Consider the following 24,628-nt stretch of genomic DNA (forward strand, 5'->3'; position numbering starts at 1 on the left):
ATAGACTTGATCATAAACCCACAATTCATCGGTCTTAACAAACACACAGCAAAAAGAAGATTACATCGAATAGATCTCCACAAGAGAGGGGGAGAACATTGTATTGAGATCCAAAAAGAGAGAAGAAGCCATCTAGCTAATAACTATGGACCCGAAGGTCTGAGGTAAACTACTCACACTTCATCGGAGAGGCTATGGTGTTGATGTAGAAGCCCTCCGTGATGGATACCCCCTCCGGCGGAGCTTTGGAACAGGCCCCAAGATGGGATATCGTGATACAGAAAGTTATGGCGGTGGAATTAGGGTTTAGGCTCCATATCTGATCGTTTGGGGGTATGTAGGTATATATAGGAGGAAGGAGTACGTCGGTGGAGCAACAGGGGGCCCATGAGGGTGGAGGGCGCGCCTGGGGGGGGGGGGTAGGCGCGCCCCCTACCTCATGGCTCCCTCCTTTGTTTCTTGACGTAGGGTCCAAGTCTCCTGGATCATGTTCGGTGAGAAAATCATGTTCCCGAAGGTTTCATTCCGTTTGGACTCCGTTTGATATTCCTTTTCTTCAAAACCCTAAAATAGGCAAAAAAACAGCAATTCTGGGCTGGGCCTCCAGTTAATAGGTTAGTCCCAAAAATAATATAAAAGTGAAAAATAAATCCCAATAATGTCCAAAACAGTAGATAATATAGCATGGAGCAATCAAAAATTATAGATACGTTGGAGACGTATCAGCGGTCCATTTACCATCAAGACTTCCGCCGCGGGGTCGCTGCTGTCGCACTCGGACGCGGTCTCGGCGGAGCCAGTTGACAGATCGAACAGGCCGTAGAGAGTTTCATCGGGCTTGATCTCCGCGATTTGTGGGGTGGCCGATTGACTGGCCACCGCATGCCTCACCCACCGCTGAAGCCTCGACCGACCGGATCGCTGGTGCCGACGAACAACAGAAAGCGAGGTTGCCGTAGGAGCCGACTGATACTGAGTTGACGGCTGCTGAAGAAGGATGCCGCGGACGCATGCACGGAAGTGCGTCGCCCCGCGGACGGGGAGCGCCTCGACGTCGAGTGGAGCCTCGTGGAGCCAAGTGGAGTCGTCGGCGATGAAGACAAGCGCGCCGAGATGGATCTCGCGGCCATCAGCCAATCCTCCGTCGGAAACCATGATGACGGGAATCGGAAAAATCGCAACTTCTCCAACAAACTGCTAAGACACCTGCCCCACGGTGGGCGCCAACTGTCATGGTTCTAGGGCTGACAGTAGAATGGGGGGTAGGTATGAGGAGGCAAGATCCTAGCTATGGAGTAGTTGTACACACGAGTTTACGAGTTTAGGCCCTTCTCGGAGGAAGTAATAGACCTACGTCTCGACGCCCTGAGGCGGTCGACTCGATTATATGTGTGTGTATGTTTACAAAAGATGCGAACCCCAGACCTGGAGGAGGAGGGTGGCTTATATAGAGTGCGCCAGGACCCCGGCTCCCCTCCGTTATGCGGGGTTTAATGTACATAAAGGTGGAGCGTTACAGATAACGTCTGTATTAAAATGTTATAAATGGTAGTTAAGGCTATGAGTAAACGCCCGACCGTTGCTGTGCAGAGTGGCTTCAGATCTTCTGTCCTTTGAGTGACTTCTATGACGGTCGAGGGACACTGATTCTTCCGAGTATCTCTAGTCGAGTGGATGATGGTACCCTTGGAATGCTGCTGGCTTTAAGGTGATGTCCTTGGGGAGGTAATCTTAGGTCAGGCCTATGACCCTACCCTAGGTACATAGCTTCATCACCCCCTACTACTCCCATCGCTGGCCAGGCCATCCCTCTACTCACCCACACCCGCTGTTATTCTGCGGCGACGGCAGCCTCACACCGCAGCCGAACCAGTGAACCCTCATACTCCTCTCCGCGTGGGCATCCACTGCCGCGTCTTCCCTGGCTCCGCGTCATCACCTTCCTAGGCCTCGCCGTCGTCCACCACCTTGATTCTCTGCGTGGTCAATGTGGTCCACGACCGACTTCCATCGTAAGAGTATTGTACGGCTGTTATTGATTGCACTAAAGGTAATGCCACTTTTCATGTTAATGGTAATGAGCACACTGTACACTTTTCGAGGAAACAACCTCAAGTTCATAGTATCAACTCTATTGGAAAAATTCCATCAATTATATTTGGAGGTTTTGAATTTCCTCTTCCTACTGTCAAGAAGAAATACGATATTCTTATTATTGGGGATGTGCATATCCCCGTTGAGGTAACATAGTGTTATTTGAAATTTCTCCGGTTCCATGTTATTTGGAATGAGTTCGTTAACAAGACTTGATCAACCTTGTTAGTGGATTCCTTTTGATGATCATGAGATGGATGAAACTAGAAGGCACAACCTTCTGTACCCCACTTTTACTTCCTGTTATTTATATTAAACAAAATAAAAATAAATATCTTTTTTTCTGTTATCTGATTATCCATGCAATATAAAAATACCTCGAAAATATAATTTCTCCAAATGCCTTGAAATTTAAATATGATTTTTTCTAGAATATTTGAGGATTTATGGAACTGAGAATACACCAGGGGGGTCAACCACCTGTGCACGAGGGTGGAGGGCGCGCCCACCCCTCTAGGGCGCGCCCCTGCCTCGTGGGCCCACAGTGGCCCTCCTCAAATTATTCCTGCACCCACACACTTCATCTTCCTCCCACAAACACGAATATCCAGCTCAAGCACGAGTTCTAGCTAATCGTGCTGCCATTTTCGATCTCCTTGCTCAAAGCACCTCTCACAAAACTGCTTGGGGAGATTGTTCCTTGGTATGTGACTCCTCCATTACTCCAATTAGTTTTTGCTCTAGTGCTTTATTCATTGCAAATTTTTGCTGCTTAGGTGACCCTGTTCTTGAGCTTGCATATCAAATTTATATGGTCAAAACTAGTTTTGATGCATGATATAGGCCCTCGGCACTTGTAGGAGTAGTTGCTATCAATATTATTGAGTTTGGTTTACTTTTATTTTGAAGTTACAAAAAAATTCAGAATTTTTCAGAGGAAGAAATATGCTTAGGAAAATGTTCCAAGGTGGTTCTTCAAGGAAGCAAGGACCCAGGCTTGCAATGTGTGATGCCGATGAACAACCACCAAGAGACACTCCAGTGCGTCCTTGTGAGTGGCCTTCTGAAAATTTTATGGATCGAGCAGGAATTAAAGAAGAATTTAACGCATATTTGCGTAACGCCGATCTCGTGAGCTTCGAGGAGGAGAAGTGCAGCCAGTATCACAACCTCACCAGTACCTTCGTGAGGAGGTTTGAATTTTCAACTTCACGTAATTCTCCAACTGTCCTGTTTGATCTTTATGATAAATCTTACACTATGGACTTAGAGGATTTTACCACTGCATGCAAACTTCCACAATGGGGTAGTATACGGCATCCTCGCAAATCTGAATTTAGAGATTTTCTTGCTAGCATAACTGTGGGAGAATCTAGAGATATTACACAAGCTACCACAGGGAGCATCCACTTTCCTGCTATACATTATTTTGCTCTCTTCATAGGTAGATGCATCAATGGTAAAGATGAGGCATGTCACATGTGTGTCCCCGATCTCAGTATTCTTAGGAGTGTTGTGTTAAGAGACCAATGTTATAATTTGGGAGCCATTGTTGCACGTAGGTTGTACCTTAATAGATATAATGGAGATTTCTTTGGAGGAATTTATGCAACCCGCATAGCTAATTTTCTTGGTATAGACATACGCGGAGATGATATTGAATTACCACCTACTTATTTAGATTTTAATGCTATGGTTCACCACCAGTTTGTTGAGAGGAACGAATCACCTCTCCAGTATCGACTAATCTTTGACAAACGCCGTGCTGTCCGTATTACTCTCCCTGCTCCTGCCTTCTTTGATTATCAGGCAAGAGGAGGATATACTATCACCAGAGAGGAGGCAGATGAGTACGAGAGGAGAGAGGAGGCCGCTCGTCGCCACGCTGCAGCTCAGCAGGCGATAGCCGCTGCATCGCAGTATGACCCCAACTACTATTATGGATATCCGCCAGGCCAGCCGTGGCCATAGACCAACTTAGGCCAAAAGCCTAAGCATGGGGGAGTACGTATTTCCCACCGACATTACATTAATGTTCACACACTCATTGCTAGATGTCGGTGCTCATACTTTTTGATTGTATCATCCATGCTAGTTCAATTTTCCTTTTTATGCTTTCTTCTTGTGTGTTCAATAAACCTTAAGAAAAAACAAAAAAAATTAGTTGTAGCTTCTAGCTAGTTTTAATTTCCATGCTTGTAGTAGTAATTAAAAAGAAAACCCAAAAATATTTCCTGTTCTTCGTTTGCTTGTTAGGAGCTTTCCTGTGTAAATAGTTTTATTTCTTTTCTTTGGGGGTCGATAGGAGAAGACCATGATTAAATTGTTGAAGTGGCTCTTATATGCATTATTGTTGATCTGACAAAAGTGCCACTATTGCCTTGTCTTCTCCTGTTTATTGAATGCTTGCAGATTCCAGCTTAGTCCAATGCACGTGCACTATTATTATTATTCACACTATCTGGTCGTGCAAGTGAAAGACAATTATGACGATATATGATGGACTGACTGAGATGAGAAAAGTTGGTATGAACTTGACCTCTTTTGTTTTTGTAAATATGATTAGTTCATCATTCCTGATTCAGCCTATTATGAATAAACATGTTTGCAATGACAACTAGAGATCATAGTTTCTTGTGCCATGCTTGATTAGCTATGAGTTATAATGGTTTACATTGCGTGCCAACATGCTATTGAGATAGTTATCATGTGGTATGATAGGGTGGTATCCTCCTCTGAATGATTCAAGTGACTTGACTTGGCACATGTTCACGCATGTAGTTGAAACAAAATCAACATAGCCTTCACGATATTTATGTTCGTGGTGGATTATATCCTACTCATGCTTGCATTCGGTGTTGATTAATTTTAATGCATGTTAATGACTGTTGTCGCTCTCTAGCTGGTCGCTTCCTAGTCTTTTGCTAGCCTTCACTTGTACTAAGCGGGAATACTGCTTGTGCATCCAATCCCTTAAACTCCAAAGTTATTCCACATGAATCCACTATTTTACCTACCTATATACGGTACCTACCTGCCGTTCCAAGTAAATTTGTATGTGCCAAACTCTAAGCCTTCAAATAAATATCCTATTTTGTATGCTCGAATAGCTTATGTGTCAACTAGGGATGTCTGTATCTTCCATGTTAGGCGGGTTATTCTCAAGAGGAGTGGACTCCGCTCCTCACTCATGAGATAAATGGCTGGTCACCGGGATGCCCAGTCCCATGCTTTATGCAAACTAAATCAAAATAATTGCAAACAAAACTCCCCCTGGGACTCTTGTTAGTTGGAGCCACTCATTGTTTCGAGCAAGCCATGGATTGATGCTTGTTGGTGGAAGGGGGAGTATAAACTTTACCATTCAGTTTGGGAACCGCCTATAATGTGTGTAGCATGGAAGATATCGCCATCTCTTGGTTGTTATGTTGACAATGAAAGTATACTTCTCAAAATATTATTCACCTCTGTTTCAAAACAGAGCTCTGGCACCTCTACAAATCTCTGCTTCCCTCTGCGAAGGGCCTATCTATTTACTTTTATGTTGAGTCATCATCCTCTTATTAAAAAGCACCAGTTGGAGAGCACCACTGTAATTTGCATTCATTATTGTTAGTTTACATTGAGTATGACTTGACTGGATCTCTTTTACCATGTATTACAATGTCTAGTCAGTCCTTGGTCTTTAAAGGTGCTCTGCATTTATGTTTCGCGGTCTCAGAAAGGGCTAGCGAGATACCATCTTGTTATATCATATTATGATTGTTTTGAGAAAGTGTTGTCATCCGAGATTTATTATTATTGCTCGCTAGTTGATTATGCTATTGATATGAGTAAACTTGAGACCTATGCGTTATTGCAAATGTGGTTAGTTATAATCTTTGCTGAAAACTTTAATGCTGGCTTTACATATTTACAACAACAAGAGCAAACAAAGTTTGTAATTTTTTTTCTTTATCACATTCAGTTTGTCAACTGAATTGCTTGAGGACAAGCAAAGGTTTAAGCTTGGGGGAGTTGATACGTCTCCAACATATCTACTTTTCCAAACATTTATGCCCTTGTTTTGGACTCTAACTTGCATGATTTGAATGGAACTAACCCGGACTGACGCTGTTTTCAGCAGAATTACCATGGTGTTATTTATGTGCAGGAGCAAACGTTCTTGGAATGACCTAAAACTTCACGGAGCCACTTTTTCAGAAAATAAGAAAAATACCTGCAAAAGATGAAGGCCAAGGGTCCCACCACCTTTCCACGAGGGTGGGGGGCGCGCCTGCCCCCCTAGGGCATGCCCCCCTACCTCGTGGGCCCCCTGTTGCCTCTCTGACTCCAACTCCACCTCCATATATTGAGTTTCGATGAGAAAAAACCAGAGAGAAGAAATCATCGCGTTTTACGATACGGAGCCGGCGCCAAGCCCTAAAACCTCTCGGGAGGGCTGATATGGAGTCTGTTCGGGGCTCCGGAGAGGGGAATCCGTTGCCATCGTCATCATCAACCATCCTCCATCACCAATTTCATGATGCTCACCGCCATGCGTGAGTAATTCCATCGTAGGCTTGCTGGACGGTGATGGGTTGGATGGGATCTATCATGTAATCGAGTTAGTTTTGTTAGGGTTTGATCTGTAGTATCCACTATGTCCTGAGATTGATGTTGCTATGACTTTGCTATGCTTAATGCTTGTGACTAGGGCCCGAGTGCCATGATTTCAGATCTGAACCTATTATGTTTTCATCAATATATGAGTGTTCTTGATCCTATCTTGCAAGTCCATAGTCAGCTATTATGTGTTATGATCTGTTAACCCCAAAGTGACAATAATCAGGATACTTACCGGTGATGACCGTAGTTTCAGGAGTTCATGTATTCACTATGTGTTAATGCTTTGTTCCGGTACTCTATTAAAAGGAGGCCTTAATATCCCTTAGTTTCCGTAAGGACCCCGGTGCCACGGGAGGGTAGGACAAAAGATGTCATTTAAGTTCTTTTCCATAAGCACGTATGACTATGTTCGGAATACATGCCTACATTATATCAATGAACTGGAGCTAGTTCTGTGTCACCCTAGGTTATGACTATTACATGATGAACCGCATCCGGCATAATTCTCCATCACTGATCCATTGCCTATGAGCTTTCCATATATTGTTCTTCGCTTATTTACTTTCCCGTTGCTATTGCTATCATCACTATAAAATACCAAAACATTACTTTTACTACTGTTACCTTTTGCTACCGTTATCACTACTATCATATTACCTTGCTACTAAAAACTTTGCTGCAGATATTAAGTTTCCAGGTGTGGTTGAATTGACAACTTAGCTACTAATACTTGAGAGTATTCTTTGGCTCCCCTTGTGTCGAATCAATAAATTTGGGTTGAGTACTTTACCCTCGAAAACTGTTGCTATCCCCTATACTTGTGGGTTATCACACAACATGTACTTACTTCATACTATCATTTATCTTTGGTATTGTAGATATAAGTAATTTCTTTATAAACTTGGTCAAAGTTTCAAAAGTTTGACTTTAAAAAAATGTTGGAACTACATTATCGAATGGAGGGAGTAGCTCTTGCTCTCTCTCTCTCTTTGTCTCTCTCTCTCTGCTAACTCTCACGGGCCTCCCCTCTCACACGAACACTCCATACTGACGGATTATATGCTCACTGTGTCAGCGTATAGCTCCATATATTGTTTAGATGACCGATCAACCAGTCCACATGATGCTTTGTCAACTCGTGTTCTATATCTTCGTGTGCTGGCCCATGTGACAGTGGGTAAAAATAAGTAAACTAGAGGCCCATCTGACACGCGGTGAAGTAAACAAAGTTGAAACCACTCAGGGTAGAACCCCGCACGCTTGTAAATTGAGGGCGCATTGAGGACACACTTCTTCCGCGTGGAGGACGCACTCGCGCACAATTCACCACTGTGCGGCGGCGGCATGCACAGAAGGACGCACTCGCGCACACAACACACACCAGCACACGTGTACACCGGCGTCGCCGCCGGTTGAGATGGACGGCGAGGCACCTAACAAGCGGAGGCGGCTCGAGCAAAAACCGCATCCGGCGAGCCTGGAATTCATCAGCAGCCTCCCCGACGACATGCTGCTCGTCATCATCGGCCTCCTCCCCACCAAATCTGTCATGCGGACCGCCCTGCTCTCCCGGCGGTGGCGCCCCATCTAGCGACGTGTCCCCCTCAACCTCATCGTCGACAGCTGCCTCTGCAACGGGGATTGCAAATGCATGGCCGTAGTCTCCAAGATCCTTTCATCGCACCTTGGGCCAGGCAGACACCTTGACATCCGCATGTTCAGTACCAACTGCAAGGTCCAACCCAAGTTCGACGACTGGTTCTTATCCCCCGCCATAGATCAGCTCGAGGAGCTCGGCTTTGAAGCTGGACGATGTCCCTCTCTGCCGCCGTCCGTGCTCAGCCTCGCGCCAACGTTGCGCCGTGCCAGCTTCAGCTCCTGCTATCTTCCCCATATTAATGATGCGCCCGCCCTTCTTCTCCCTCAACTCAAGCAGCTTGACCTCTTCGACGTTGTCATCTCAAAGAAGGCTATGGAGCACCTGCTCCGCAGTTGTGCTGCGCTCGAGTGCTCGAGTACCTTTCTCCTGAGAAGATCCACGGGTTCATTAGCCTCCACATCGCCTCGATGAATCTCCGATGGATTTATGTGTCTTGCTGGCCCCGCAACAAGACATCAATTGGGAAGAGGTCACTCCAGTTGTTCCATGTTATGGTCATTGAGAATGCGCCTTTCCTTGAGAGATTGCTTGTATCGGATCTAGAAGGTCCAACAAAAATCAGGGTCATTAACGCGCCGAAATTGACAGCGTTGGTGCACTCATCTGCCAAATTCTCCGAACTCTTTATTTGATCCATAATCATTCCGGTACAGCACTCATCTTCTTCTCTGTCTTCTTGAAATTCACATTTTTAAATTTCTTCTTGATGTATTTACGACCGTCTTCCAGAAAATGATTCCCACAAGCTTGACCCAGTCTATGCGCATAGTGAAGATCTTGGCAATAAAATCTATCGGCCCCAATCTAGATCAAGTTGTTGGATTCCTTACATGCTTTCCGTGCACGGACAAGCTACTCATCGAGGTGAAACTTCTTTCCTATTAGTAAATGTTAATCACAATGTAGCTCAAATTTTTCGTAATTTTCCCAAATTACGATGACAAGTGTAATGTTCAAAACTGCATCTACGCACTGCACCGTAATAAATGTTTTTAGTATTTTTTTCTCACATGATCATCTGCATCATTTTTTCATTGTACTACTATAGTAGCCTAGGCTAGTCATAGTGGAAAGTAACTTAGACTACTCCAGTAACTCTATGGTTACCCTAAGAGCAAGTACTACCTCCGTCCTGGTTTACTCTTCCTATTTTGTAGTATCAAAATTTTGACATAGATTTAACTGACAAAATGTTAATGCATGTCACTAAGAACTATATCGTTGGATTCGTATTTGAACATAATTTCAAATGGTGTAATTTTTAGTGACATGCATTGGTATTTTCTTACATAAATATATGGTCAAAATTTTATACTAAATAAGAGGTAGTACAAAAGCGGGCTATAACGGCCCTCCACTATGTAGGCCAAAACACATGCCAAATTCACTTGTGATGCATTTGGCATCGATGCCCCTCCATTGCTCACCTGGTGCCCCAATCTGGATCACCTACTTTGCTCCGGTGCCAAATTAACTCACGCAATGAAAAAACACTTGCGTGGGAGAGAGAGGACTGATGCAATAAAAAACACTTGTTTGGGAGAGTGAGAGGCTGGTGTAGTTGGTTTGATTGATTTGTTTATACATGTGGGTCTGTGTGCACAGCGGTGCCAACTCTCTCACATCGCGAGAGCAGTGCTAAAATCTTTTGATTTGACATCGATGCGTATTATGGCATCGGCCGCATAGTGGAAGGCAACAAATGCCCAAGCTCTTCACGTACTCCTAGGTAAATGAGAGGAAAGAGAAAGAGAGAGAGAGAGTGAAAAAATATCACTAGCCAGCCAACCCTATCGTATGAGCGAATGATATTGGTACCTCTTGATGACACGACAATCTTATACAGTCAGCTGCTCTAATATGTTATCTTCTTTTGCAGATAAAAAAAGACCCGAAAGTGAAAAATGTGCCGCACTATAACAATCTCATCGAATGCCTTGATCTCCATCTTACAGAAATTGATTTGATCGACTACCGAGGCAGCACATCTGAGATTAAATTGGCCAGGTTCTTTGTTCTGGAGGCAAGTGTGCTCAAGGTAATGAGGTTTGGTGTTCTTTGGCGCAAGAATGAATGGCGTGCTGATCATCGCAAGCGTCTAAGCCTAAATGACAAAGTCTCCGCAGAAGCTGAATTTGTTTTTGAAACATCAAGTGGCCAGAGACTCAAAAACTTATTTGCCCATTAGTGACTTGTCAGGGCGGTGGATTTTAGTTTGTACAATAATGCTGCATCCACCTAAAGTAATGAAAGTTCTTACGTAAACTTCCTAGTAATTCCCTCTTCGTAGGTGCAACATTACTCCTAACATTTGTAATATCAGTTTGAAACTTGTAATATTGCCGTGTCCTATTCCTGCATTTTCAAAATCCTGCGAATCAAACAGGTCCTGAGTTGGTGATGATGTTGTGCCTGCCATCTTTCACCAATAGCCGTCGGATCTAGATCTGACGCATACAAACCAAACTTCTCCAATTTTGCAAAAAGATGCCCGCACTTGTTCCCTATTTACAAACAAATCATTGTATCTCACAATCAGCCTTATCTCCTCCCCACCACATCTAGAAGGCCATGGAAAAATCTGGCCCGATGGCCGCTGCCGGCGCCGTCCACCCCCCAATCTTGGTGTTTCGTGCAATGCACGGGCATCTACGCACGGGAAATTATGTCGAACACGGCTAGTTATAAGCAGGCTAGGTCTAAAGCCATGATGATAGTGACTACAGATGGTGAGGCTGACTATGGTATGCCGAACACGACGCCTATACTTAGGTGTCATCTCCGGCGTAGGGTCTTGTCACTTCACTTTGAGGGCACGTAATTATTTTACCAACAGGTAGTACAGTGCTACTACATTGGTACTACTACTACTAGTAGTACTAGCACCACCATCTGGATTTAGTAGTACTACCACGTCCATCTGGATTTAGTATTTGACTAGCAATATCTAGTAATGCATGTCACAAAAAATGTACTACTCCCTCTGTAAGTAAATACATGGTGTATTGTTTTATTCCTATCGGCGAGGTAACTTAATGTCTTTTTGCTACTTAATAGGATTACATGCAATGAACTAGCCACTACATGTGATCTTTGGTAGTCTCAAGTCATTGAAAGCATGCACGGGCACGGAGGGGGACGCAGCTTCATTGACTTACTGCACCTACCTTTGGGTGTATGACACGTGGGCCCAACGAGTGGCTGGCCAACCTGTCATACCGCCAAAGGCAGGTGCAGTAGAGGGGCGAGGAGTAGATGGCCAACACGCACGTGAATTCAATGTAGTCTGCACTTCTCATATAAAGGCTCCCGCCAGTCCAATCTACGAAATCCTACGCACCTACGCACCCAAGGGCAAGAGTGATCACTCCAATCGCAAGATCAGTTTACTAGAAGCTAGACCCATGGAGGCGATGAGTGCGAGCATCAGCCGGCTGTTCCAGATGGTCCATGATGCCGGCCTACGGCCCGACACTGAGGAACGTCTCCAGGTAGTGCTTGAGGCCGCCAGGGCAAGGGGCCGCTTGGATGACAGCTTTGTCTCCTTGTTCGACGAGGTCCTCGTCGGCTTCCTCGACAAGTTCACCGTCGTCAAGAAGCTCGCGGATGACCTTGACGTATGCCTTCAGCCCACGCGCCCAGGCTCTGCGATGCCTGCCGCCCTCAGTGGCCTCTATGGTGACAACCTCTTCGACGCACTGGTGGCCCTGCGACTGCTCGCCATCGTGCCGGAGAACGTCCACCTCGAGGTCGCGCTCGCCGCGCAGCGCTTGGCGCAGCAAGACACCATTGACATAATCACCCAGGTCTACGCGCAAATCGTCCACAAGGACTACTACATGCAAGAGGAGTACGATAGGACACTGGCCTTCTTGGACCGCAGGGCAACCTTGGACGACATTGTTTAGAAGCACGTTGAGCTTCCTGCCAACGCCACTGCTCCTCACACTTTGGTTGTGACCCGGTGCACTAGGGCGTGAGGATGTCATTGATGGATCTGTATGTATCTTTATCTTTCCGTCAAATCCATGTAGTAGTATATGGTACTACAAGTAATTATCTTACCTTTCGCATCAACTTCATAATTTTCCTACGTACTCCATGCATGAACCGCGCAAGAACCAAACTTCTCATTACTCTAGGGAAAACCGTTATTTCTATCTATCGGTCGCCCCATGGAGCAGAACCAAATTTTACAAGTTACAAGTTCAAAAGGAAAAGCCTGCCGTGTTCGCGTCGCACCCCCACACGGTTTGTTCGGCATGCCGCTCAAGGGGGAATGCGTGCTGTGTTGCATTTTCACTTACAAGTGGGACTACAGTTGAGCAAACCGACTATCGGCAAACCCCCGCCCCGCCCATCGCGTGATGGCTGAGAAAATAGGAGGGAGAAGAGATGGCTATAGCTAGCACGGACTCCAAGAAAATTGATGTCGGATGGGACTCGTGTGGGTGGTGTGTGCCGTACTGCTAGACATGAATGCTAGTTATGGCCCATGCCACCCCACTATATCAAGGTGCTGGTTACATAGAACAAATTTCCTGGAGTCCGTGCTCAGCCCTCCTCTATCTCTCTTCTCAGCCAGCCGGCAGACGCACGGAGCCCATTGTCTGTTTGCAATATGTGGTCCCACATGTCAGTGAAAATGCAAGAGGACCCACTGAACCTGCACATCTTTCACCTCGATGTGCTAGTGATGAAAAACAAATCCAATAAAGATCTTCGGTGGCCTCTTTTGGAGTTACTCAAGAGTAGTAAGATTCTATTTACAGTTTAACCCAATATGCACATCACGTGGCTTCACCTACCACTCTATTTTCTTGCATGACACGACCTGGATGCTGGATGTCCCATGTGTCGGCAAAAGGAGGAAGAACTCGACCAAATCTTCGGTTGTGCTCTCGGATTAGACTAGTTGTGCTAACTTAAAATTTTATTGTGTAGAACGGATGCAAGTTTTGGTATTGGGAAGAAGAGTACAACGATTATATTGATAGAGCACACTTTAGTAGATGTTCTAGCACTTTTAGCTAGCATAGAGGCTTAGAGATGAGACTAGTGCACTTGTTGATAGAATAGAGGCTAGACATGTCTACTTCTTTACACTCGAAGAAGAAAGAAGCACGCAAGATCGAGCCTCCGCAGATCAACAATGAATGCATCGAGAAGGCACTAATCCAACTTACATGCGTAGTTATGGAAGTTGGATATCTTCTAAAATGTGTTCTTGTGGTTCTTGTTTTTCTAGTCAAAATTTTGGTGATGTATTTCCATGTACCAAAATATCAATGATGAAAAAAGATATGTGTTTGCAAAGAAAAATGTACGCGGCCGGGATGCATCCGCGCGTTCGGCGCACGGCCACCGCATCTGAGAAATGGCCCGGACACGACCCCATTGCCCTACCCAAACGGACAGAATCCGGGCAAAACGGAGGTTCGTTTGGGGTCGTGCGTTGGAGTTGGCCTTACAAGTGGGACCGCAGTTGAGGAAACCGACTATGGTAAACCCCCACCTCGCCCGCCGCGCGATGGATGAGTTAGAGAAATGATGAGGTTGAAGAGATTGTTGTAGCACAGACTCCAACAAATATGGTGTCAGATGGAAGTTGTGCTGGTGGTGTGTGCCGTACTCCTGGACGTGAATGCTTGTTCTGGCCCATGCCACCCTACTACTCCTACTACTTATAGTAGTAGTATCGAGGATTCGAGGTGCTGGGTACGTACAGCGAACACATTAACATATGGCCCACCTCAGACGGTGGCCAAATTTCTTGGAGTATGTGCTTGGTTAAAAAGTGTTCTTTGTGAGGATGCTTGGCTGGTCTCAAGTTTAAAACTTGTTGTATTACGTACGTAGACGTAGAGATAGTGCAGCATGTGAAGCTAGTACAAATAGTGTGCTATTGTTGATTGGCCTCATCCGATAACCTGTTGCAATGCACGTACAATTATGTATTCGGAAAATATATTTTTGCCTCGTCGCAGAACCCACTCAGAGAAGTGACTCGAAAGTCATTCATAAATTTAGTAAATTTATCACAGGCATATCATTTTATTACATACAACAGGTCATCAACCCACAACGACAACGAGGATACATCATAAATACTAAAGTTTTCATCACATAACAAATAACAAGCAATGAAATGAACTTCAACTCAACCAATCCTTGGTGTTGGAAACGCTTGCTTTGAACCACAAGTGATTCTCTGGGAATGGCCAGCTACTGTCAATCTCGAGACCAACGCAGGACTGGTCATCCAGGTTGAAGCGACCTACTATATCACGACCAGGGTAGGGAACCACCGCAATGTCCGACGTATAGATACAGTTGCTTCTCATAAATGGTAGTAACGTTGTGTCAACAACAGTTGGATCGCCTTTCACCATCATTGGATAGTTTTGTCCAAGGAAGAGCGAGTTTGCTCCAAGACTATCAATACGGTACCAGGGAGAAGGTGTTGGCTCTAGCACAGTAGTATCCATCCTGAATACCATACAACGGGTGTTGGAATAGGTCTGGAGAGTAAGACCATGGGAGACAACACCTGCCTCCTTAGTAGTAACATCAGCAGTGGGTTGTATACAGACAAGAAGGAGTGATCCATCGGAAGTTGCCAGGCGCCACTGAGTATATCGGCCCTCCTCGTCCTCATCTCCCCCTTGGTTATAAAAATTTTCAAGTATAGGTGGTGGAATGTCCACAGGACCTTGGAAACACAAGAAGAAGGTTAATTAGTAGAGAAGGGAAACTTGCTGACTCGCATGCATGTGGATGAAACAATTATAATTACGGTGGAAGACAAATGTACCGAAACTACGAGGATCCCATGCAAAAACAGTGCCACGAGTGGTGGCAGCAAACACAAGACCCTCGTATTCAATTGCATCATAGTACACATCCGTGTATAGAAACTGATTTTTGAGCAATATCCATCCAGTTGAACCACGACGGACGGCAACAAACTTGTCGAAGATAGCAACAACTTGATAGTCCTTGTAATCCCAAGATCGGTTGGGAACTCGAGAAATTGTTATCTTCTGTAGACGACAGTCACCATGATCATATTTGATCGTACATAGATCAACTGCGTGCTCAACCTCAGGGCACTCGGAGATTTTTGGAAGTGGAATCCGCTGATGAGTGTACACATTCACAAATTCCCACTCGCAATTGTACCCAATATAAACAACCCAATCTCCATTTGTGCCTGCCCAAGCCTTGCCCTCAAGTGATGGCATCTTAACATCATAGTATCATTATCAAGAGGCATCAACTTGCACGTGGCGAGGCTTCCCTCGTCCCCACGCCAGTCAGCAGGGTCACGGCGAAGAAGATAGGGGAGATCAAACCGCTCCTGGACCCTTGGGTTCCTTGTAATGATATTATTAGTTGAGTCGAGAATGGGCTTGAACGAACCTGCCATGCTAGCCGAGGTGATGACGTCGCACCGATCAATGAGTTCCCCCACCACGTCATCTTTCAGATCGGGGCAAGTATAACGGGGTCGTTTCCGGCTTGTTCCCTCCATGGAGAAGACGATCGAACAATGGCAGAAGGAAGGGTGAAGGCAAATGGAGGAGGGAGGAAGATCATGCGACAGTAGTTCCAAATCAAGAGGGAAAGGCAAAGAGTCGGTGGACGGTTGCCAGTTTGCCACGGTACACAAAGAGGCGCCCCGGCCTACACGTCCTTTCGGAAATTGTACAAAAGGACTCGTCTTCATCTCACTGACATGTTGGAACGGGACCACATGTCAACGAAACATGGTGTGTAATTTCTCGTGCAAAATGCGCTCTGGTCGCGTTGGCCCGAGGTGCCGCATTAGTTATCGACCTTTATTTTTTTAACATACAATCTGAGTGGATAGCTCCTGTGGTCATCACACATGAGCGCATATATAGGTGGGCAGGCGGCAACAATCTAAGTGCTAAAAGAGTTGATCTCGAAAAAAGAGTTGATCCAATGATTGGTCTTGTTTGGATTTTCCAACTATGACCATTGGATAGAGTGAATCAATGGCTTACGTTCAAAGTTATTCTCATGGTACTATAGAATGGTATAGGAATGTGGAGAGATTTGGTTGATTTTATATTGCTGAATAATATAAAATATTATGAGTGTAGACGCTCCACCCCGAGGTTTGTAGCTCCTTCTCGGTCGTCGGGAATCTATGTTCTTCTACTCTTTCATTTAAGACATGAGCTTTGTTCATCCTGTTACCGGCATGCGGGACATCTACATGCCTCCATTTTACAAAAGCATACTATATGCCTCCATGACACGCGGGACATCTAGCATCAAGGTGGCGTGTCATGCAAGAAAATGGAGATATGCAGTGCGTAAGTGAGTCATGCACTTCGATGGCACCTAGTACTACGCAATATTTTTTTCTCCTCGATGGCACGTGAATAGTGCACGTACTCAGTGACAGAGCACAGGATGGTAGCCACGGACATGGTCGGCCCTTTTTGAAGAGAGTACTAATAAATAACTTTGATGTGTCCCGTCAACTTGCAGAATGACGAGAAGCTTGCTTACTACGCCTTCTCCCTCGCCAACGCGTGCGCGGTGGCTCGCAGCATGAGGAGAAACTTTTGCTTACCAGCGGTGGACGTGCAGCAGTTCATTTGGTGTCAGATTGCTAGAAGTACTACTGTAGTACCATCATTATTGTTCGACTTCCGGAAGAGGAGAAGAGCCAAGCGCAAGGCCACCTACTAACCTAGTACATCACTATTATAGCCAAAGCCGGTCCACCTTTTTAGAGCATGGTTAATTAATATAGGCGGCTCTTGCAGCAGCACATCATTTAGAGCAAGTACTCTGTTCATAGGATCAAAGGAAATGAAACAAAAGTTGGAGTGGATGCTAGATTGCCAATTAAAACATGATTACATAGGGAAAAATCCTACAACATTCTATCCTATGAATCAAATGACCAATGTAGGAAAATTATGAGGGGGTCTCTCCAACAGTGTTCCTCGGCTCGCACCTAGCATCACGGTGGTCAAACTTGGAGTCATTCATCTGGTACACGTGGCATCTCAGATTTGGTACTCCAATATTAGGTTGGCTCTATGTGATGTGGCAACTTCATATACAAACCGGATGCTGGCTATACTACTACGGTACTCACACTCCAAGAAGTGACTCGAAAACCATTCATAAATTGAGTCTATGACACACATTTGCAAATGTACCATTCATTACATACAATAAGTTATCAACACAAATGACAACGATGATACATGTTAGATTATAGATTATTTCCAACAAAACATTCTAGTAAATACTAAAGTTTTCATCAGACAACAAATAACAAGCAATGGAATGAACTTCAACTCAACCAATCCTTGGTGTTGGAAACGCTTGCTTTGAACCGTAGGTGCTCTGGGAAGGGCCAGCTATTGTCAATATCGAGAGCAATGTAGGACTAATCATCCAGGCTGAAGCGGCATATATCAGGAGCAAGGTAGGGAACCACCGCAATGTCCGAGGTATAGATACAATTGCTTCTCATAAATGGTAGTAACATTGTGTCAACAGCAGCTGGATCGCCTTTAACCATCACTAGCAAATATGTCCGTGCATTGCAACGGGAGAAAACAAATCACATAGCTCTAACCGAATAAGCATGACTCAAGACTCTTCACCGGTATGTGTACTTCGTTTCAATGTGACACACTGCCATCTTGACTTATCCTCCTTCTGACCCTCACCGTCAAAGGGGTTGTGCCTACATGATCACAATGCATCCACAAACATGATGAATCCTAAGGCAGTGATCTGGTCCACCGGATGACACACCTGACATTGAATTATGACAATGTAAGGATTTTTTAAATATATTCTCACATGAATTCAACTTTAGTGCTCACTGATTTCTACTACACAACCTTCTTCTTGTAGACGTTGTTGGGCCTCCAAGTGTAGAGGTTTGTAGGACAGTAGCAAATTTCCCTCAAGTGGATGACCTAAGATTTATCAACCCATAGGAGGCATAGGATGAAGATGGTCTCTCTCAAGCAACCCTGCAACCAAATAACAAAGAGTCTCTTGTGTCCCCAACACACCCAATATAATGGTAAATTGTATAGGTGCACTAGTTCGGCGAAGAGATGGTGATACAAGTGCAATATGGATGGTAGATAATAGTTTTTGTAATCTGAAAATATAAAAACAGCAAGGTAACGAATGATAAAAGTGAGCGTAAACGGTATTGCAATGATAGGAAACAAGGCCTAGGGTTCATACTTTCACTAGTGTAAGTCCTCTCAACAATACTAACATAATTGGATCATAAAACTATCCCTCAACATGCAACAAAGAGTCGCTCCAAAGTCACTAATAGCGGAGAACAAACGAAGAGATTATGGTAGGGTACGAAACCACCTCAAAGTTATTCTTTCCAATCAATCCGTTGGGCTATTCCTATAAGTGTCACAAACAGCCCTAGAGTTCGTACTAGAATAACACCTTAAGGCACAAATCAATCAAAACCCTAATGTCACCTAGATACTCCAATGTCACCTCAAGTATCCGTGGGTATGATTATATGATATGCATCACACAATCTCAGATTCATCTATTCAACCAACACAAAGGACCTCAAAGAGTGCCCCAAAGTTCTACTGGAGAATCACGACGAAAACGTGTGCCAACCCCTATGCATAGGTTCATGGGAGGAAGCCGCAAGTTGGTCACCAAAACATACATCAAGTGGCATGTGGTATCCCATTGTCACCACAGATATCCACGGCAAGACATACATCAAGTATTCTCAAATCTTTAAAGACTCAATCCGATAAGATTACTTCAAAGGGGAAACTCAATTCATTACAAGAGAGAAGAGGGGGAGGAGAAACATAGGATCCAACTATAATAACAAAGCTCACGATACATCAAGATCGTGCCAAATCAAGAACACAAGAGAGAGAGAGAGATCAAACACATAGCTACTGGTACATACCCTCAGCCCCGAGGGAGAACTACTCCCTCCTCGTCATGGAGAGCACCAAGATGATGAAGATGGCCATCGGAGAGGGATTGCCCCCTCCGGCAGGGTGCCGGAACGGGTCTAGATTGGTTTTTGGTGGATACGGGGGCTTCTGGCCGCGGAACACCAGATCTATCTTGCGTTCTGGAAGTTTTAGGTCACGTAGGTATATATGGGTGTAGGAGGTACGTCAGGGGAGCCACGGGGGCCCCACGAGGCAGGGGGCGCGCCCTAGGGGGGTGGGCGCGCCCCCCACCCTAGTGGGCAGCTCCCGTATCTTCTGACGTGGGGTCCAAGTCCATCAGGTGTGTTTCCTTCCAAAAATAACTTCTCCAGTTGATTTCGTTCCGTTTCGACTCCGTCTGATATTCCTTTTCTTCAAAACACTGAAATAGGCATAAAACAACAAATCTGGGCTGGGCCTCCGGTTAATAGGTTAGTCCCAAAAATAATATAAAAGTGGATAATAAAGCCCAATATTGCCCAAAACAGTATATAATATAGCATGGAGCAATCAAAAATTATAGGTACATTGGAGACGTATCAAGCATCCCCAATCTTAATTCCTGCTCGTCCTCGAGTAGTTAAATGATAAAAAGATAGTTTTTGATGTGGAATGCTAGTTGGCATAATTTCAATGTAATTCTTCTTAATTGTGGCATGAATATTCAGATCCATAAGATTCAAGACAAAAGTTTAATATTGACATAAAAATAATAATACTTCAAGCATACTAATAAAGCAATCATGTCTCTCAAAATAACATGGCCAGAGAGAGCTATCCCTACAAAATCATATAGTCTGGCTATGCTCCATCTTCACCACACAAAATATTTAAATCATGCACAACCCCGATGACAAGCCAAGCAATTGTTTCATACTTTTGATGTTCTCAAACTTTTTCAATCTTCACGCAATACATGAGCATGAGCCATGGACATAGCACTATAGGTGGAATAGAATGGTGGTTGTGGAGAAGACAAAAAGGAAGAAGATAGTGTCACATCGACTAGGCGTATCAACGGGCTATGGAGATGCCCATCAATAGATATCAATGTGAGTGAGTAGGGATTGCCATGCAACAGATGCACTAGAGCTATAAATGTATGAAAGCTCAACAAAAGAAACTAGTGGGTGTGCGTCCAACTCGCTTGCTCACGAAGACCTAGGGCATTTGAGGAAGCCCGTCATTGGAATATACAAGCCAAGTTCTATAATGAAATATTCCCATTAGTATATGAAAGTGACAACATATGAGACTCTCTATATGAAGAACATGGTGCTACTTTGAAGCACAACATATGAGACTCGCTATATCATGGCGCTACTTTGAAGCACAAGTGTGGAAAAAGGATAGTAGCATTGCCCCTTTTTTATTTTTTTATTTTTTTGGCCTTTTTTTATTTGGCCTTTCTCTTTTTTTGGGACATTGCCACTTCTATTTATTTACAACTCAATGATACAACTCGATACTAGAACAAAGTATGACTCTATATGAATGCCTCCGGCAGTGTACCGGGATATGCAATGAATCAAGAGTGACATGTATGAAAGAATTATGAATGGTGGCTTTGCCACAAATACAATGTCAACTACATGATCATGCAAAGCAATATGACAATGATGAAGCGTGTCATAATAAACGGAATGGTGGAAAGTTGCATGGCAATATATCTCGGAATGGCTATGGAAATGCCATAATAGGTAGGTATGGTGGCTGTTTTGAGGAAGGTATATGGTGGGTTTATGGTACAGGCGAAAGTTGCGCGGTACTAGAGAGGCTAGCAAAGGTGGAAGGGTGAGAGTGCGTATAATCCATGGACTCAACATTAGTCATAAAGAACTCACATACTTATTGCAAAAATCTATTAATTATTGAAACAAAGTACTACGCGCATGCTCCTAGGGGGATAGATTGGTAGGAAAAGACCATCGCTCGTCCCCGACCGCCACTCATAAGGAAGACAATCAATAAACACCTGATGCTCCGACTTCGTTACATAACGGTTCACCATACGTGCATGCTACGAGAATCACAAACTTCAACACAAGTATCTCTCAAATTCACAACTACTCAACTAGCATGACTCTAATATCACCATCTCCATATCTCAAAACAATCATCAAGCATCAAACTTCTCTTAGTATTCAACACACTCATAAGAGAATTTTTATTATTCTTGAATACCTAGCATATTAGGATTTTAAGCAAATTACCATGCTATTTAAGACTCTCAAAATAATCTAAGTGAATCATGAGATATCAATAGTTTCTATAAAACGAATCCACCACCGTGCTCTAAAAGATATAAGTGAAGTACTAGAGAAAACAACAAACTACTCCGAAGGATATAAGTGAAGATCAATGAGTAGTCGAATAACTATGCAACTATGTGAAGACTCTCTAACATTTAATAATTTCAGATCTTGGTACTTTATTCAAACAGCAAGCAAAGCAAAATAAAATGACATCTAAGAATAGCAAACATCACATGAAGAAGCAAAAACTTAGGATCAACCGATACTAACCGATAGTTGTTGAAGAAGAAAGGTGGGATGCCAACCGGGGCATCCCCAATCTTAGATGCTTGAGACTTCTTGAAATATTATCTTGGGGTGCCTTGGGCATCCCCAAGCTTGAGCTTTTGTGTCTCCTTAATTCCTCTCATATCACGGTCTCCCTAAATCTCAAAAGCTTCATCCACACAAAACTCAACAAGGACTCGTGAGATAAGTTAGTATAAACCATTGCAAAAACCTTATCATACTCTACTGTAGCAAATCACTAAAATTATTATTCAACATTGCATACAAAATTCCTCTGCATATTTAATAGTCCTATCCTCAAATAGAATCATTAAAGAAGCAAACATATGCAAACAATGCAAACATAACAGCAATCTGCCTAAACAGGATAGTCTGTCAAGAATGCTGCAACATCCATACTTCCATAGCTCCAAAAATTATGAAAGAAAATTCCCACTGTAGTAAATTTATCAGATCTTAATATGCAAAAGGTTTCAACATTTTATCGCATTCTGACTTTTCTAGGGAATTATTGCAACAGCGGTAAACTTTCTGTTTTCAAGCAGCAACATGAAGACTTGTAACATAGGCATAGTAAAGGCTACCAATGCCACTTTTATTGAAATAAAAGATGAAAAACATTGTTCTAAATAAAAGCAAGCAAATCCTAACAAAATAAATTGATGCTCCAAGCTAAACACATATCATGTGGGGAATAAAAATATAGCTCCAAGTAAAGTTACCGATGAACGAAGACGAAAGAGCGGATGCCTTCCGGGGCATCCCCAAGCTTAGGCTCTTGGTTATCCTTGAATATTACCTTGGGGTGCCTTGGGCATCCCCAAGCTTAGGCTCTTACCACTCCTTGTTCCATAGTCCATCAAATCCTTACCCAAAACTTGAAAGCTTCACAACACAAAACTTAAAGTAGAAAACTCGTAAGCTCCGTTAGTATAAAATAAATCACCACTTGAAGGTACTGTAATGAACTCATTCTTTATTTATATTGGTGTTAAAACTACTGTATTCCAACTTCTATATGGTTTATAAACTATTTTACTAGCCATAGATTCATCAAAATAAGTAAATAACACATGAAAAACAGAATCTTTCAAAAACAGAACAGTCCGTAGTAATCTGGATCAAACGTATACTTCTGGAACTCATACAATTCTCAAATAAATTGCTCGACCTGAGGAATTTATCTATTAATCATCTGCAAAAAGAATTAACTAAATATCACTCTCCAAATATAAATGGCAGCAATTCTCGTGAGCGCTAAAGTTTCTGTTTTTGACAGCATGATCAACAAGACTTTCCCCAAGTCTTCCCAAAGGTTCTACTTGGCACAAACACTAATTAAAAGCATAAAACCACACCTAAACATAGGCTAGATGGATTACTTATTATTAAACAGGAGCAAAAATCAAGGAGCTAAAATAAAATTGGGTTTCCTCCCAACAAGGGCTATCGTTTAATGCCCCTAGCTAGGCATGATTATTTCAATGATGCTCACATAAAGGATAAGAATTGAAACATAAAGAGAGCGTCATGAAGAATATGACTAGCACATTTAAGTCTAACATACTTCCTATTCATAGGGATTTTGTGAGCAAATAACTTATGGGAATGAGAATCAACTTGCATAGGAAGGTAAAACAAGCATAACTTCAAAACTTTAAGCACATAGAGAGGAAACTTGATATTATTGCAATTCCTACAAGCATATGTTCCTCCCTCATAATAATTTTCAGTAGCATCATGAATGAATACAACAATATAACCAGCACCTAAAGCATTCTTTTCATGATCTACAAGCATAGAAAATTTACTACTCTCCACATAAGCAAAAATTTTCTCATGAATAATAGTGGGAGTATCATAAGAGACTTGAATACTATAAATTGCTTCCACGTTAAAAGAGTAATGTTCAGAGAAGGGGTAATCATAATCATGACAAGTTTTATAAATATAATCACTACTTTTTATAGCATAAGTATCATCACAATAATCATCATAAGTAGGAGGCATGCTATCATCATTATAAACTTGCATATCAAAACTTGAGAGGCTAAAAATATCATCATTATTAAACATAGCATCCTTAAGCTTGGGACAAACATTAAATGCAGCAAATTTATTCTCAAATATTTCATCCTCATCAAACATAGCTTCCCCAAGCTTGGGCCTTTTCATATCATAAGCATAATCACTCTCATCATTAATTGTATGAATAGCCCCAATAGTATAGCAATTATCATATTCTTCCAAGCAAGTGCCAAAAAGATTTTCAAGATCATAAGATGTATCATTATCTTCCACAATTATATTTTCATGAGGCACAATAGTAATAGGAGCAGCATTATTTGGAAGAGATATCTTTTTACCTCTCTTCCTTTTTCTTTTCTTTTCTTCACCACATCATGTGTGGGTTCAATCCTCTTTTTGGAGCTCCTTATTAATGAGACTGGTTGAATAGGAGGCTCTTCCTCGTTACTTGATTCATCATAAGAAATAATAGGAGGGTATCGGGAAGTCTCTTCCCTTTCATTAGTATTCTCTTCATCTTCTATTTGTTTTCTTTTCTTTATGTAATTGGCAATATAAGGATTTTCAATGCAATTCACCACACAATACATATAAATATTTTCTAGATCAAAATCAAGAACTTTATCAAGGGCAAATTTTGGAATATCCTTAGTTATACGTTTCATTTCTTCATAACCCAAAAGAAGGCT

Source organism: Triticum dicoccoides, chromosome 6A, assembly GCF_002162155.2.
Source record: "Triticum dicoccoides isolate Atlit2015 ecotype Zavitan chromosome 6A, WEW_v2.0, whole genome shotgun sequence".
In the NCBI taxonomy this organism is placed as follows: domain Eukaryota; kingdom Viridiplantae; phylum Streptophyta; class Magnoliopsida; order Poales; family Poaceae; genus Triticum; species Triticum dicoccoides.